This window comes from Passer montanus, unplaced genomic scaffold (assembly GCF_014805655.1).
Source record: "Passer montanus isolate IOZ18808 unplaced genomic scaffold, ASM1480565v1 scaffold10, whole genome shotgun sequence".
Classification (NCBI taxonomy): Eukaryota; Metazoa; Chordata; class Aves; order Passeriformes; family Passeridae; genus Passer; species Passer montanus.
The window spans coordinates 19,284,696-19,298,035 of record NW_024356505.1 but is presented as its reverse complement, the minus strand read 5'-3'; the positions used below and the strand labels follow the sequence as shown (position 1 = coordinate 19,298,035).

General features: G+C 41.5%; 1 long non-coding RNA gene across 1 annotated transcript in view; it reads left to right on the top strand.

Annotated features, from left to right (window-relative positions):
• The first annotated feature begins 5,597 nt into the window (after positions 1–5,597).
• Positions 5,598–13,340, top strand: part of LOC120503396 — a 31,595-nt gene continuing 23,852 nt past the window's right edge. Inside the window, exon 1 of the long non-coding RNA XR_005627734.1 lies at positions 5,598–5,655. This is a non-coding gene — a long non-coding RNA (uncharacterized LOC120503396). The remainder of the gene's footprint in view (positions 5,656–13,340) is intronic.

Sequence of the window (13,340 nt, the reverse complement as noted above, 5' to 3'; positions counted from 1 at the left end):
ATATTGGACAATTAATGAAAGAAACATGATTTCCCTGCCTGTCATAATCTATTTTATCTTCTACTTTCTGTAGCTAAAGTAATAGCAGAGGGAAGGCTGAATCTTCCAGCAGACTGATTTACCCAAGTGGGACCACAGAGGATCTATGTAGCTTTGATGTAGTGTGAAAGCTGAATCACTGAAAAACAGCTCACATTCTAGGGCAAAATAAGTCTCTGTGTGTTATCCTGCTTAACTGTTGATTTTCATACCTCTTGGAAGAATTTCAGGGTAAATCCGTCCTGTTAGATGGCGTAGATGCAGGAGGGTATAGATGCAGCAGCTCAGGTGTTACTGGGCTTGTTTGATAAACAGGAGTGCCTGATCCATCTCCTACTGCTGTCCTGGTGCTGGACCAGGCTGGGTGTGCCCACCTCATAGTGAGCAATGGTTGTACGAGTTTGAAAACAAACCAGTGGGAGATTCCAAGGCAGAACTACAGTTTAATAGGAAAATTAAAATAAAGGCAATAGTACAGAAACACTGGCTTAAACTGACAGTCAGAATACAACCTGATACCCTGTGTGTCAGGGTGGTGGGAACAGTCTGATGAAATGGTGGCTACAGTCCTGTTGGAGTGATGGATGTGTCTTTGCAAAATGGTGATCCTGTAGAACAATCTGGTCTTTATCTCTTGAGGTCCAGGAGTGGGTATCGTGCTCTTGTTCACTGGGAATCCAGTGGTAGTGCCACTGTGGTGTTCCAAGCCTCAGATTATATCCAGGTAGGAATGTCTGGTTCCTCCCCTGGGTGGGACATCTCACAGTGGGATGCTATAATTTTATGAGTCATGCAGATATAATTTTATGAGTCATGAGACTGGACGGCCCATTAGCAGAGATAGCCCCCCAGAGGGAGTTATCAGGGATGAGTCATGGAAAAGTTAAAGAATACTGCCCCACCTATTTTAGCAGTTTATGAAGATGGTAATGGAATGCATACTTTTGGTTACATCTCACATTGTAATCTAAGACAATGGTGTGTGGAGGGGTCTTCCCTGTGGAGCCATCTTCTATTTGCTGGGTGCCCCAACAAAGGTGAGGAAAGGAAGGAATCTGACTCCATGTTCTTAGAAGGCTAATTTATTATTTTATGCTATTACATTATATTAAGGAATGCTATACTAAAACTATACTAAAGAATACCAAAAGGATACAGACAGAAATCTAGAAAGATACTAATGAAAAACTTGTGACTCCTTTCAGAGTCCTGACACAGCTTGACAGTGATTGGTCATTAAGTTAAAACAATTCGCATGAAACCCATGAAACAACCACCTGTTGGTAAACAATGTCCAAACACATTCCACAGCAGCAAAACACAGGAGAAGCAAATAAAATAATTATTGTTTTCATTTTTCTCTGAGGCTTCTCAGCTTCCCAGGAGAAAAATCCTGGGCAAGGAGATTTTTCCAGAAAATATGATGGTAACAGAGCCACATCAGGAATTTGGCTTCAAAGACTGACACAAATTAAAAAGTGTTAGAAGTGATAACATTTGCACTTGTAAATGATCTGGTTTTATTCATAGAGGTTATGCACCACCTGCTGCAAAACCACTGGTTTTGGTAGGAGCTGTTTCAGTGGCCACAGCTCTGCTCTGGGAACAGCTTTGACAATGCTGAGTCCTTCCAGCTTTTCCAATGCTCTGTCTACCAGGTAGGCTACATGTAGATCACAGAACCAAATTTTATTTAGATGCAACCTTTACGTATGTATATACAAAGTATTCTTTGTTCATTGAAGTTGAGAGCTATAAGTGAGTGCATAAATTCAGTGCATAAGAACTAAATGGTTTTGCTACTTTTAACAGTGTGTTATGAGGAAATGTCAGGTATTTCAACAAGCTCATTTACAGGATACATGATCCTGCACAACTGATATGTGTGTCTGGGGAGTTCAGTGTTTAATCTCCGTAACCATTTCAAAGCTAGTACTTGAAGTATAAACAAGGAAGAATCCTTTTTTTAATAAAATGAAGTTTAGTTACTGAGTATTTATCAACTTGTTTTAAGTGCTTATTACGACTGTAAAGTCCTTAATAAGTTGTTTGTTGAAACACCATCACTTGGAACACAACTTCTATCAGTGATGAGCGTTCTGGTTTATGCCAGTTACGTTCCTTGAGGGTTGAAGTGAAATTTGTGTTAAACAAATGAGCACATTTACCAGTTTTCCCCCCCAAAGGTTCCTATTTCTGGTTTGGGCTGGAGAAAACACAAGTACAGAATCTGAAACAATGATATGTGTTTATCCTGTGAGATTAATAGCAAAACAAATAAAACATGCAGAGGAATCTGATGTCAGATGGAAATTCCCCTGTTGGGGTTGTATCAAAGGCAGAATTTCACTTTGCTTTGCTGTGGTGGAATAATGTACAGAATCTGTAGCACAGAAAGCCTGCCAGAGCAGACTACTTGAGTACATATTAAAAATATTATGCTGTTATCAATGAAGCCAACTTTGATTATAATCCAGTAAATTAAAATAAATTTTCAAAGCTGAAAAAAAACCTCTAGTTAATCAAATAGTTAAAACTGATTTGAGAACTCCATCCTATTCAATTTATAATGTGAGCACATACTACTAAGTAGTGGGAAAATGGACTTGTCCTAAGTATGATGGTAAGCTTAAGATGGTCTTGTACAGTGCTCCCAGAACTTACACTCAGGTACAGTAAAAAGGAAAATGCATTTGTGGCTTTTCTTTACAAATTATGAAACTGAACTACACTGCTTTGTTTTTTCCTTCTGAGTTAAATTACACCATTCCTGTCCAGTTCAGCTGTTCCAAATTAACATTGTCAGTTGAAAGATCAGCTTGGAAAAGAAATTAAGGGCATTTTTATGTGCAGTAAGGTTTGTTTAGGTGCATCTGTATTTCAGCCTGCTTTTGTCCTTCCAGTCACAAAATCACTTCAGTTGGAAGTGACTCACAAGGATCATCAAGTCCAACTCCCCATACAGGACAGCCACAAAAATCACACCATGTGCCCAAGAGTGTTGTTCAAATGCTTGTTGAACTCTGTCAGGCTTTGTGCTGTGACCACTTCCCTGCAGAGCCTGTTCCAGTGCCCAGCCACCTTCTGAGTGAAGATCCTTTTTCTAATACCCAGCCTAAACCTCCCTGGAACAGTTTCATGCCAATCCCTTAGGTCCTCTCACTGGTCACCAGAGAGAGTGGCCAGCACAGCACCAGTCATGCTGTTGGTTGCTGATTTCACTTGGGGGAACTTAGCTCAGACTGAGAGAGGGGAAATCAACACCTCTCCACAAACAACTCGGATGCCTAATGGTGTGTCACAGACACGTTGCTGTGGTGTGGACAGGAGTGTGGCACACACATCTGCACATCCCGCAGTAGTGGAATGGTCAGAGGAAGACCAGCACTGCTTAGTGTTAACATTTTCCCTTCTCCATTGCTTTCTTTGTTGTAGGCAGTTTGTGTTACAGCAGTGTACTTTACTGCATACAAGTCCTACAGAGGTAAATCCAGTACTTCCTACCTGCCCTTCCCAAGCCCCTGCCTCACACCCCAGATCTCAGGAAAGCTTTTGGGTCTAATTTGGCCTATGTTACTCGCCCCAGTTGCCTGCTTTTAAAACTGCAATGAACAAGTAAGTTAGAAAATATTTTAACCTCATCCCACTCTCCCAAGCATCAGGTGAGACTATAGGATTGGAATTGTAAAACCGTAAAATTGTAAAATTCTCATTGTTGCTATGGAGACTGGAGTTTATGCAGCAGTGACTTGTTCTGTTTTCTCTCTCCTTTATCTTAGGCCAAAAAAACCCAAACAAACAACAAAACAAAGAGAAAAGGAACATGAAAATATCACGGACAAAACCTCTGGGACATGAGATTACAATTTGAATGACCTCTCAGCAGTATTGCAAAGAAAAACAAAGCTGACAGGAATAAGGAAGAAAAGGTCTTTGTGGGTCAAGACAGTTTCTTTCGGCAGAAAAGGAACTAGGAGGAAGTTAGAAAAGGAGCTAGGATCACAGTGAACATAAGAGCAACCACTGGTTGCTGATTCTTTGGAGGATCCAGTGTTCCCTATCCAGAGCCACTGCTCCAGCCCTGCAGTTCATGAAGCCTGGTCATGGTCTGATGCTAAGAGACCAACGTAACACTTTTAAACAGTGAAACATACCCACATTTTATCTGCAATATGCATCTTTCAACAACAGGGATATGGAACCTGGGACTTTACCTCCTCCTAAAAGGCTGTGGATGTGGTCTTCCCTTGCTGGTCCATCACCTGAAGGAAAATCTGCTGTAGCAACTGTATGGCAGCATAGTAAGGAATGAACATGTACCTGTTCCTTGAGAGCACGTGATCAGTAAGAGAGAGAACTGGCAAGGGGATCTGGGGAACTGTTTTAATTCAAGAGTGTCTTCAAGTGCTAAGTGCAAGTTAGGAAACTGATTCTAGCTTGAAGACAGCTCTTGCCTGGTTGGACTTGATGATCTTGGAGGTCTTTTCTAACCTTAATGATTCTATGATTCTGTTCTTTATTTTGCTTAGTTTAATTAATTTCTTGATTCCCGTAAGAACTACTTGATGAGTTAAAATTTGGAGCTATTTTTTTTCAAGTTCAGAAATAAATACAGAAACTTAACATCAGTATAAAAAGTTCCTATAAGTAACTAAGACATGAGAAATTTGAAAATGCCTGGGCTATATTCCACAAAACAATGAAAAAGGCTTAGAAAATGAATAATGTTATTAATCACTCCTGAACAAAATATGTGTAATGAGATACCTGTGAAGCTCTTCATATCACATAAACCTTATGTATGCTTTATAATCACTTCTGGGTCTCATCTTTATCACAAAACCCCTTCTATTATAACTAACTGATCACTGTGTAATTAGTGATGGAATAGTAATTTATAAGAACAAAAGTTTGTTCCCTGCACAAAGGTAGCTGGGGAAAAGCAATAAACATGAAATATCAATATGGAATTAAATAGCTGTTTTCCAGTAGCTGCAATCCTTAACAGCTTGTTCCTGTAGCATGGATGTTTCAGAAATATGAAGCATGATATCGAGCCATGATTAGGTTAAGCCATACCCTGTCTTTCATTTGGCTACCCTCTAAATCAGGTAAACACTGGGTGTCACATCCTATGGTGTATTTGTGCTGGTGGGAGCCAGGGAATGTCCTCCTATGGACATTCCCCACGGTCCCCACTCCTGCCTCCTTCCCAGGCAGTGTGACCAGCTTCAGGGGACACAGGGCTGCCACCTTCATCCTCTGATGGGCTCTTCTGACACAGCCCAGCAAACCTGACATTATGCTGCCCATTGCTCTCCGCAGGCTGAGTTTTGGACTGCAAAGTCCACACTTCTTCCCTGTGTAACACACCAGCAAAGCATCCGTGGGCTGAGGTGGTGTGCCCACAGCGAACCTTTACCTTCCCTTGTGGGGAAACAAAATGGAAGAAACTGAAAATTGGATCAAACCAAATCTGGTCCCAGCTCCGTTTGTTCTTACTGTGTTTTTTCCAGTCCCAAGGAGGCATTTCTTGACCAGAACTGTTTGCTTTTCAGCTGAGAAAATTGAAAGCCTGGCTGGGAAAAAGGACTTCTTATCTCTTCCCCTTTGCAGGTAAGAAAGTCTGCTCGAGGTTTGCAAACTTGGCTAAGATTATTGAAATGGATGCTATTTTACTGAAACATCAGAAGCTTTGGGGAGCTCAGGACCCACTGCAATGGCCTCTGTGCAAATGAACAGAACTTCTGTTGTCACTCCAAGGGATCTGTGTGGATTTCCTGAATTAAATGTAACATACCACAGAGAGGATTAGGAGAGAACCTTTGCACCATCTGTCGTGGACTGCAAGTGAGCCTTTCTAGAAATTTCTGAGATGCTTTGGTGTGGACAGGCTGCTTAGATGTGTTTTTTAGCCGCAGGTCACTGCATAGCACCTGGAACACCATTTTTTAAGAGTATGGCCTTCAAATTCCATGTCTTTAAATAAAAAGTGGACTTTTATATAAACATTTGCAATAGGCTCCAAAACAGGCTGCTTGTTGTATTTTTATTTTTAGAAATGATTCTCACTTCCTGTGCTGAGTACCAAGTATGCAGCAACATCTGCTGCATAAAAACCACATCTGCTCAGCAGGGGGAGAGGGGGCAGCCACAGAGGTCATTTTTGGAGGGTGTGGTGAGGGATGGGGGTGAGCAGATGTGAGAGGCTGTGGAGGGTGTGAAGCAGCTCTTGGTACAGCTGCTCTCTGAGCCTCATGCATACCACTGCCCTGCCCTGTGCCATCCCTGGTCAGCCTCACTCAACGTGGAGAAGAAGGCTTCCCAAGCCCCAGAAATGTCTCAGCCATAAATATGAAGGGTTTTTTCTACTCTTTCTGACATTCTGCCCAGATTGCATGCTGTGAAAATTCAGAGCTGTCATGGAGACTTGACATGCTGGTAAGCACCATGTCTGAGCAAGATTTTTAGTGTATTTTCTTCCCAACAGGTGGGACAGGCAGATCCTCCTAGACTTTGGACCATTCCTAGGCCTTTGGTGTGCACCGTGCTTCCATGGTGCTTGGGAGCAGCCTATTAAACAATTTATAGTACTTGGCATATCTCTATGAAATATTTATAGAGGCACTATATTCCAGTGAATTTTATTGCTGGCTCATGCAATTCAGATGATAAAAATGCCCTTTCTAATCCTCAGAAAATAAATCCATCAGCACTGTAGGAATAAGATTTACACATGGCAGTGTCACTGACTAACTGGAATCCAGAGCAAGGACATGCACCATTCCTCCAGTAAGCCCCAGATACAGGGGAGAGGGTGGCAAGGTTCACCTGTGTCCATGGAGCCAGGCTCCTGCTGCTTGTGTTAGAGAAGGAGATTTGTCAGCATCTTGGCCTGAGAACCAGCCTGAGTTTCCAGTCAGAGCAGCACAGATTGTGATTAAGGAGCAGCATTGCTCATTGCTCACCCTCACAGAGCTGGTGTAGAAAATACCTAAGGCTGCAGACAAATTCACAGTCTCAGGTCCTCTGCTGGGAGATAGAAATTACAATGATCCATAATCTCTGTCTAGAGGCATGAACAGTATTTCATTTGGTTAAGGGGAACCTTCCCATTCCCTGAGCACATGCATAAATACTGGTGCAGAATAAAACTCACCATGAATGAGTTTTCATCAAAAGCAGAAGTGAGTGATGAAATTGTGTTCAGTATAATGGTGATTTTCCACTGCAGGACAGACTCCAAGGTATGCAAGACAGAAAAGCTTGAATAAAGTCTTCCTTTTCCATGGGGATTTTATTCTAGTTCTTTCTTTGTCCTCCTTTTTTTTCCTTCTTAAAAGTAACTTGTCTCACCAGAGTCTCTGGCCCTGGCAGCCCCATCCCACAAGAAAAGGAGGCGATGGCAGGTCAGTCTCCTTCCTGCTGCTCAGCCCTGCTCCCAGGACACAGCTCTGGGGCACAGCTGACTTTGGGGAGACACTAGAGTAAGAGAGACAGGAGCCAAGAGTAGCAAGATTTGTTTTATATTTTCTCCTTTTTTTCCCCAGAGTTTTTTTAATTTCAGAGTAAAAGTGGAATAAGGGATTAGATAAAGAAGTACTGAATCCAAGAGGGCTTGGATTAGTGGCAATGAAGATAAAAATGGCTGGAAAAGTAAAACGCATACTTTGTCACAGGACTTCCACGCCCACTTTGAGGACAGCAGGCTGCTAGATCCAGCAGAGACCATGATACTCCAGGCCACTGAGTTATCAGGGAGCAAAGCTGTCTTTTGGCAGGAAAGCCTCCTTCTGTGTTTCCATTGTTCTGCTTTGGAGTGTAGGTTCAGCCTTGGTGAAACCACTCAATGGCAGAACTGGTTTTCTGCATCTCAAACTTGCAGTCTGGGAAACATCACCATTTCTGCCTCTCCATACTCATCTGAGTTTTCTCAGCTGTTAGCAGGATGAACTCCTAAGTGATATTTCTGGTAAGAAGGCTGTTTAGAAACATACGTGCAATAATTTCAGGACCATCCTTATTTTAATGTAGCCTTGTATGAGTTTGTCTTCAAATCCTTTGGATGGCTAATTCCTCGTTGCACATGATGATTCATCATGAAAATAATAATCACTTTACTGGCTGCATAGCGTTTAATCTTTCAGCAAATAAAGAAGTGATTGAAACTTGTTCTTATCACACCAGAACAAGTTTGTTCAGAAGAAGAAAATAATTATGTTATTTTTGTACAAATTGGTATAATGAGCTGTCTCTGTGCTATTATCTCTGAGCATTAACTGGCTCTATTATGCAGGATAATACTCTGAATAATTATTACTTATCCGCGTGTACATACACTGAATAATAAAATAATTAGACCTTTTAAAACAGAGGATAGAAAAGATTCCATTTACTGTAATTCTGACTTTCTGATTATAAGGTTGGAATAAAAAATGTGATATTTTATCAGTGTGTCAAGCCACTAAATGCTGGATTTGTAGAAATCAGTGCAGGCTTTTGCGTAAGTCAGTCTAGACTGAGCAGAGATTTACATAAGGATGTGAAGGATCTGGGCTGTTGAAATCCAGGGATGGATGAAGCTGCTGAGTACAGCAAGCTCTTTGTAAGAGCATTGCTCCTGCTGTGTGCAATGGTGCTTTAGTGCAGAGCCTGTCCCATGGGAGCCTGCACATCTGGAGAGCAGGAGGAGACACACACAGTCTGCACATCTGGAGAGCAGGAGGAGCTGGGCTCCTGCAGCTGTGGAGGCTCATCTCTTCTCTGGCTGGGGGCTGCTCCTTTCCCTCCCAGCTGGCCAAATTCTTCATGAGGTAGAGTGAGCACAGTCTGCCTGGCAGCTCAGGCTGTTGTTTTGTGCAGAGCTGACCCAGCCAATGCATCTCAAAAAAGTTGTCTGAGCTTTTGGGCAGTATGAGCAGACTGGATTCTCCTGAATTAATGCACTTCTTTGGAATATTACATAGGGAGCTGTCACATGCTCAGACTACCAGAGCCTCTCCTCTGTCTGATGGGGCAGATTCTGCTTCACGTGTGTGCTGGGAAGACAAAAGTGATTATGTTAAAAATGGTGGTGTCTTACTGTACAAAAACATAAAATGCTCCAGCCCTGGGTGTTATTTTTTTGGGTTTTTTTTTTTTTTTTGGGCATATCTGAAAGACACATGTCCTTCAGAAATGGAATCATAGAATCATAGAGTAGTTTAGGTTGGAAAAGACCTTAAAGACCGTGTCTGTAAGTACCACATCTGTACATCCATTAAATACCCACAGGGATGGTGACTCCACCACTTCCCTGGTCAGGCTGTTCCAGTGTTTAACACTTTCCCTGAAGAAATTTTTCATAATATCTCATCTAAATCTCTCTTGGCAGAACCTGAGGCCATTTCCTCTCATCCTGTTGCTTGTTACTTGAGAGAAGAGATTGACCTCCATCTCACTACAACCTTCTTTGAAATTGTTGTAGAGAGCAACAAGGTGTCCCCAAGGACATCCCTGCTCTCCCCAGGAGAGGGATGGGGAGCCTGGATGCAAGCCCTGATGGCTGCCAGAAGGGAGCAGGATCTTTAGGCAGACCTCTCCTGCCCCAAAAGGCTCTTCAGAGCCAGGAGACAATCAAACATACACTGAGGGATTAGCTTTTAATGTGATTGCAAAAGCAGACAGATCCCAGGGATAATCAAAACCTTCTTTTTGTACTGGTCTAAATGAAATGAAATTAATGGGAGATGGCTGCTGCAGAGCACAGTGTTGAAATGTTATGGTGGGGAGATGCGTGGTGCTTTGAGCTTCACATTTTTGGATGCTGCTTGTTATTTTCCAAAGTTGCATTTCTGTCTATCATGCACCCAATTCTCTTGCCTTCTCTCACAGTGCATGAGCAGGCTGGCCTTGCCAGGCTGGTTGTGTGCTCATTCTTGGCCTGGGATTCAATTTGCTTCATTTGCCATCTCAAGAGCATGACCTTCTGACTGGCACAGTGATCCTGAGGAATGCCAGCGGGTGTTAACCATTTCCTCATGGCTAACTATTTAAGGGGAATTTTCTTGGCTGCTTGTTTCTTCAGGACACCTCAGGAATAACTGAACTGTGTCAGATAATGAAGAGAAACCAATTCATCTCCTACTCTCTTGCAAATCCCAGACATTGGGTTAATCACAAAAATGATTAGGAATTCGAAACAGACTGGTGGAACATTTTAATTCTGTTTGTTGAGAGCTGTAAACATAATTGATTTACATTTCTCTGCAATAAGTTAATTTGAGAGAGAGTGCTCCCATTGTGAATAATATCAGATTCAAGGCTGTATGGCTTACAAATCTCAGTGGCTCCACTGGAGAAAATACAGATCACTCCTTGCTGCAAAGGATGAAAAGGATAAAGACTAATGACTGGTAAATGTTGGCTTCCTGTAAACAGAAAATTACCAAATCTGATAAATGCAATACATTAGCACAGTTACACAAGAAGGAACATGCTCTCCATTATCCCTGATAAGTTAATGGATCAGTGCTGAAATTCAAAAAAAGAAATTAAAGAGAATCTTTGGATGCAAAGTCTCCAATATCCAGAGTAGTTTTGAATTAAAAAAAAAAAAATGTTTCCTGGAAATACTACAATTAACTGAAGGTATGATGTATGAGACATTTTTCCATCACAAAATGTAGATTGGCTGGAGATGAAGATCCCTACAGATATCCCTACAGATGAAGATCCCTACATCCCTTGAGATAGAATCCTTTGCTGTAATTGTGGTGAGTCAGACAGAGGGAGAGAGTGGGCTGAACATGGAAATGCAGCAGACCCAGATTCAAGGTCCTGCTGATGCTGCAAATGTTAATCTTAACTGGTTTGTCTAAAGACTATCTAATGTGTATTTTTTTTCCAGCTTTTCTCTTTCCAGGAAAAAACTTTGTATTTTCTGTATGCAATCAGACCTTAGGAGATTTTTTTTTTTGTCTGAGTGAAAGACAATTCTTATATCCTGGAGAGGTCTGTGGTCCTCCTAAGCAGGCAGGAGAAACACAGACAGTGTGAAAAATTCCTTGCATACTATTGTTACCTCTTGTTTCTACAACAAAGTGAAACAATTCAGAAATTAGAAAGGCTCAGTATTCACTTTAATCAAAAAGTCACTAAAAATTCCACAACTAGTAAAAAAAACAAAACAAAACCCAAGCCCTGCAACAAATGGAGACAAAAGCGGCTCAGTATTCACTTTAATCAAAAAGTCACTAAAAATTCCACAACTAGTAAAGAAAAAAACAAAACCCAAGCCCTGCCACAAATGGAGACAAAAGTCCCCTTACCAGCATGATGAAGGTAATTGGATGAAAAGAGCAAGAAAGAAGGCCTTAGTCACAGTGAAACAAAATTTAGTTAAATAATGCCTTAAAGCATTTCAGTAAATATTAGTAACTGCCAATATGGAAAAAGTTTCCTTCTGACACAGCCTAATCATAGTGACAGGCAAAATAATTCCCCTTCTTGGTGTGATTAATGCAGGTCAAGGTTTGCTGTGTGTTTTTGCAAGCATGGCTTGCATTAATCACACAGATGTAGCAAGTGCCTCTGCCCTTGCCAACACTCATTTTCACAGCTCCTTGCTGCTGGCACAGCTTCCTCCAGCAAGGGCTGGAGCACTGAGCCTTGCTCACCTGTCCAGGTGAACTCCTTCAGAGCAGGATGCTTGGGCTCCCAAGCCTGTCTGGTTAGAGAAGAAACTTTGTTGTCACCTCTTGGTAAAACATATGAGGAAGGCTCTTTTCAGCAGCAAAATTTGAAAATATTTGTAATGTTTGATACCAGCTTCTTGCAGGTAGTGCTTCAAAACCAGCTCTATACAGAGTTCTATTTGAACTCTGAAAAGGTTAGGATTACTAGGGATATATAACATATGCATGTTATGTATCCCTAGTAATCTTAACCCTTTTAGAGTTCAAATTTACATCCAAGTCCCTTTGCTAGCAACTGAACTAAAAAAAAAAAGAAATAAAATTATAAGATTATCATGGAGGTGCAATTAACTATCACTGTAAACCTGAGTCTTTCTGGTCTCTGAAAAGAAAGAAAATAATAATTTTCAAATGGATCTAAAAATTCTGCTGCCACACTAGAAAACACAGGCTGGATATTTTCTGCCCCATCCAGTGAATTTTAGCGATGTCATTGTGGATGCTACTGTGCTGTCAGGATGTGAAGGACAGAAGGTACTGGGACAGGTGCCTCAAGAGTGGGCAAGTGTCTTACCTCCTTCTCCTCTGCCAAAGCTCCAGTGAGAAGGATGCTAAGATTTCCAAATGTCAGTCTTTCCAGACATAGAAAACACCATTTACTTAGGTCAGGGATCCTGGCCAAGACACCCAGAAACACCCAAATGTGGGCTGTCATGAGAGGTGAATGAATATTAGAAGTCTGCTGGGAAATGCAGTTAACATTAATGAAGTGCTAACATTTTGTTAATTTACAAAAGGAGCAGAAGAGGACCTTGTGCTGTGAAATTGACACAAACACCCAAAGATATACCTAAAGTCAGTAGTGTCTGACTATTAATCACAGAGTTAAATGGGGTGCAGGTTTTAGTGGCAAGGACTTGTTCAATATTGTCCTGAGACAGACACAGAGCCTATCCTTTCCCATTTCTTAGCAATTTCCTCTGATTTGTTTTGAAACCTGAGTTTCTCAGAGAGATAAGAATGCTTGTCTCAAACTATTATAGATTTCCAGGATCCAGTCTGGCTCAAATTAGCTAGAGGAGGTTCTCCATAGGTGCAGGCATAAGTGGGTTATATTTCATCCTGTTTTTCTTGCTGTGAGCTTAATGGCACGTGGTCTTTATGAAACATTCCCTGGTCTTTAAAAGCATGGTGTTTTCCCTATTTCAATTTCATTTTGCAAATCTGCTTTATTCATGAAATGTATGACAATGGCACATATGTTCTGAATAGGTCCCTGGTAACCTCTATTTAAGATGAGGAACACAGATTTGACCTAATTTCCATTGTGAAACCTTGTTATACTCTTGAAAAACACGATCCTGATTTTGAAATGATTGCCTCACTTAGAAACAGGTTTACAGTTCTTTGCTTTGTTTTACAGCCCCAAGCTCCCCTTGTTATTTCATATATGAGCAAGCTTTTGTTGCACCTGCTGGCTCTTGGAGCACACTGCACAGGAAGATGCTGGCTCAAGGATGCTGGTTTGCATCCTTGTCTGCACTGGAGTGCGGCAGAAGTGTCCTGGTTCATGGATGGGCTCACTAAACCTCACGTTGCCTTCCCTGGGAATAAGCAGATTCATCT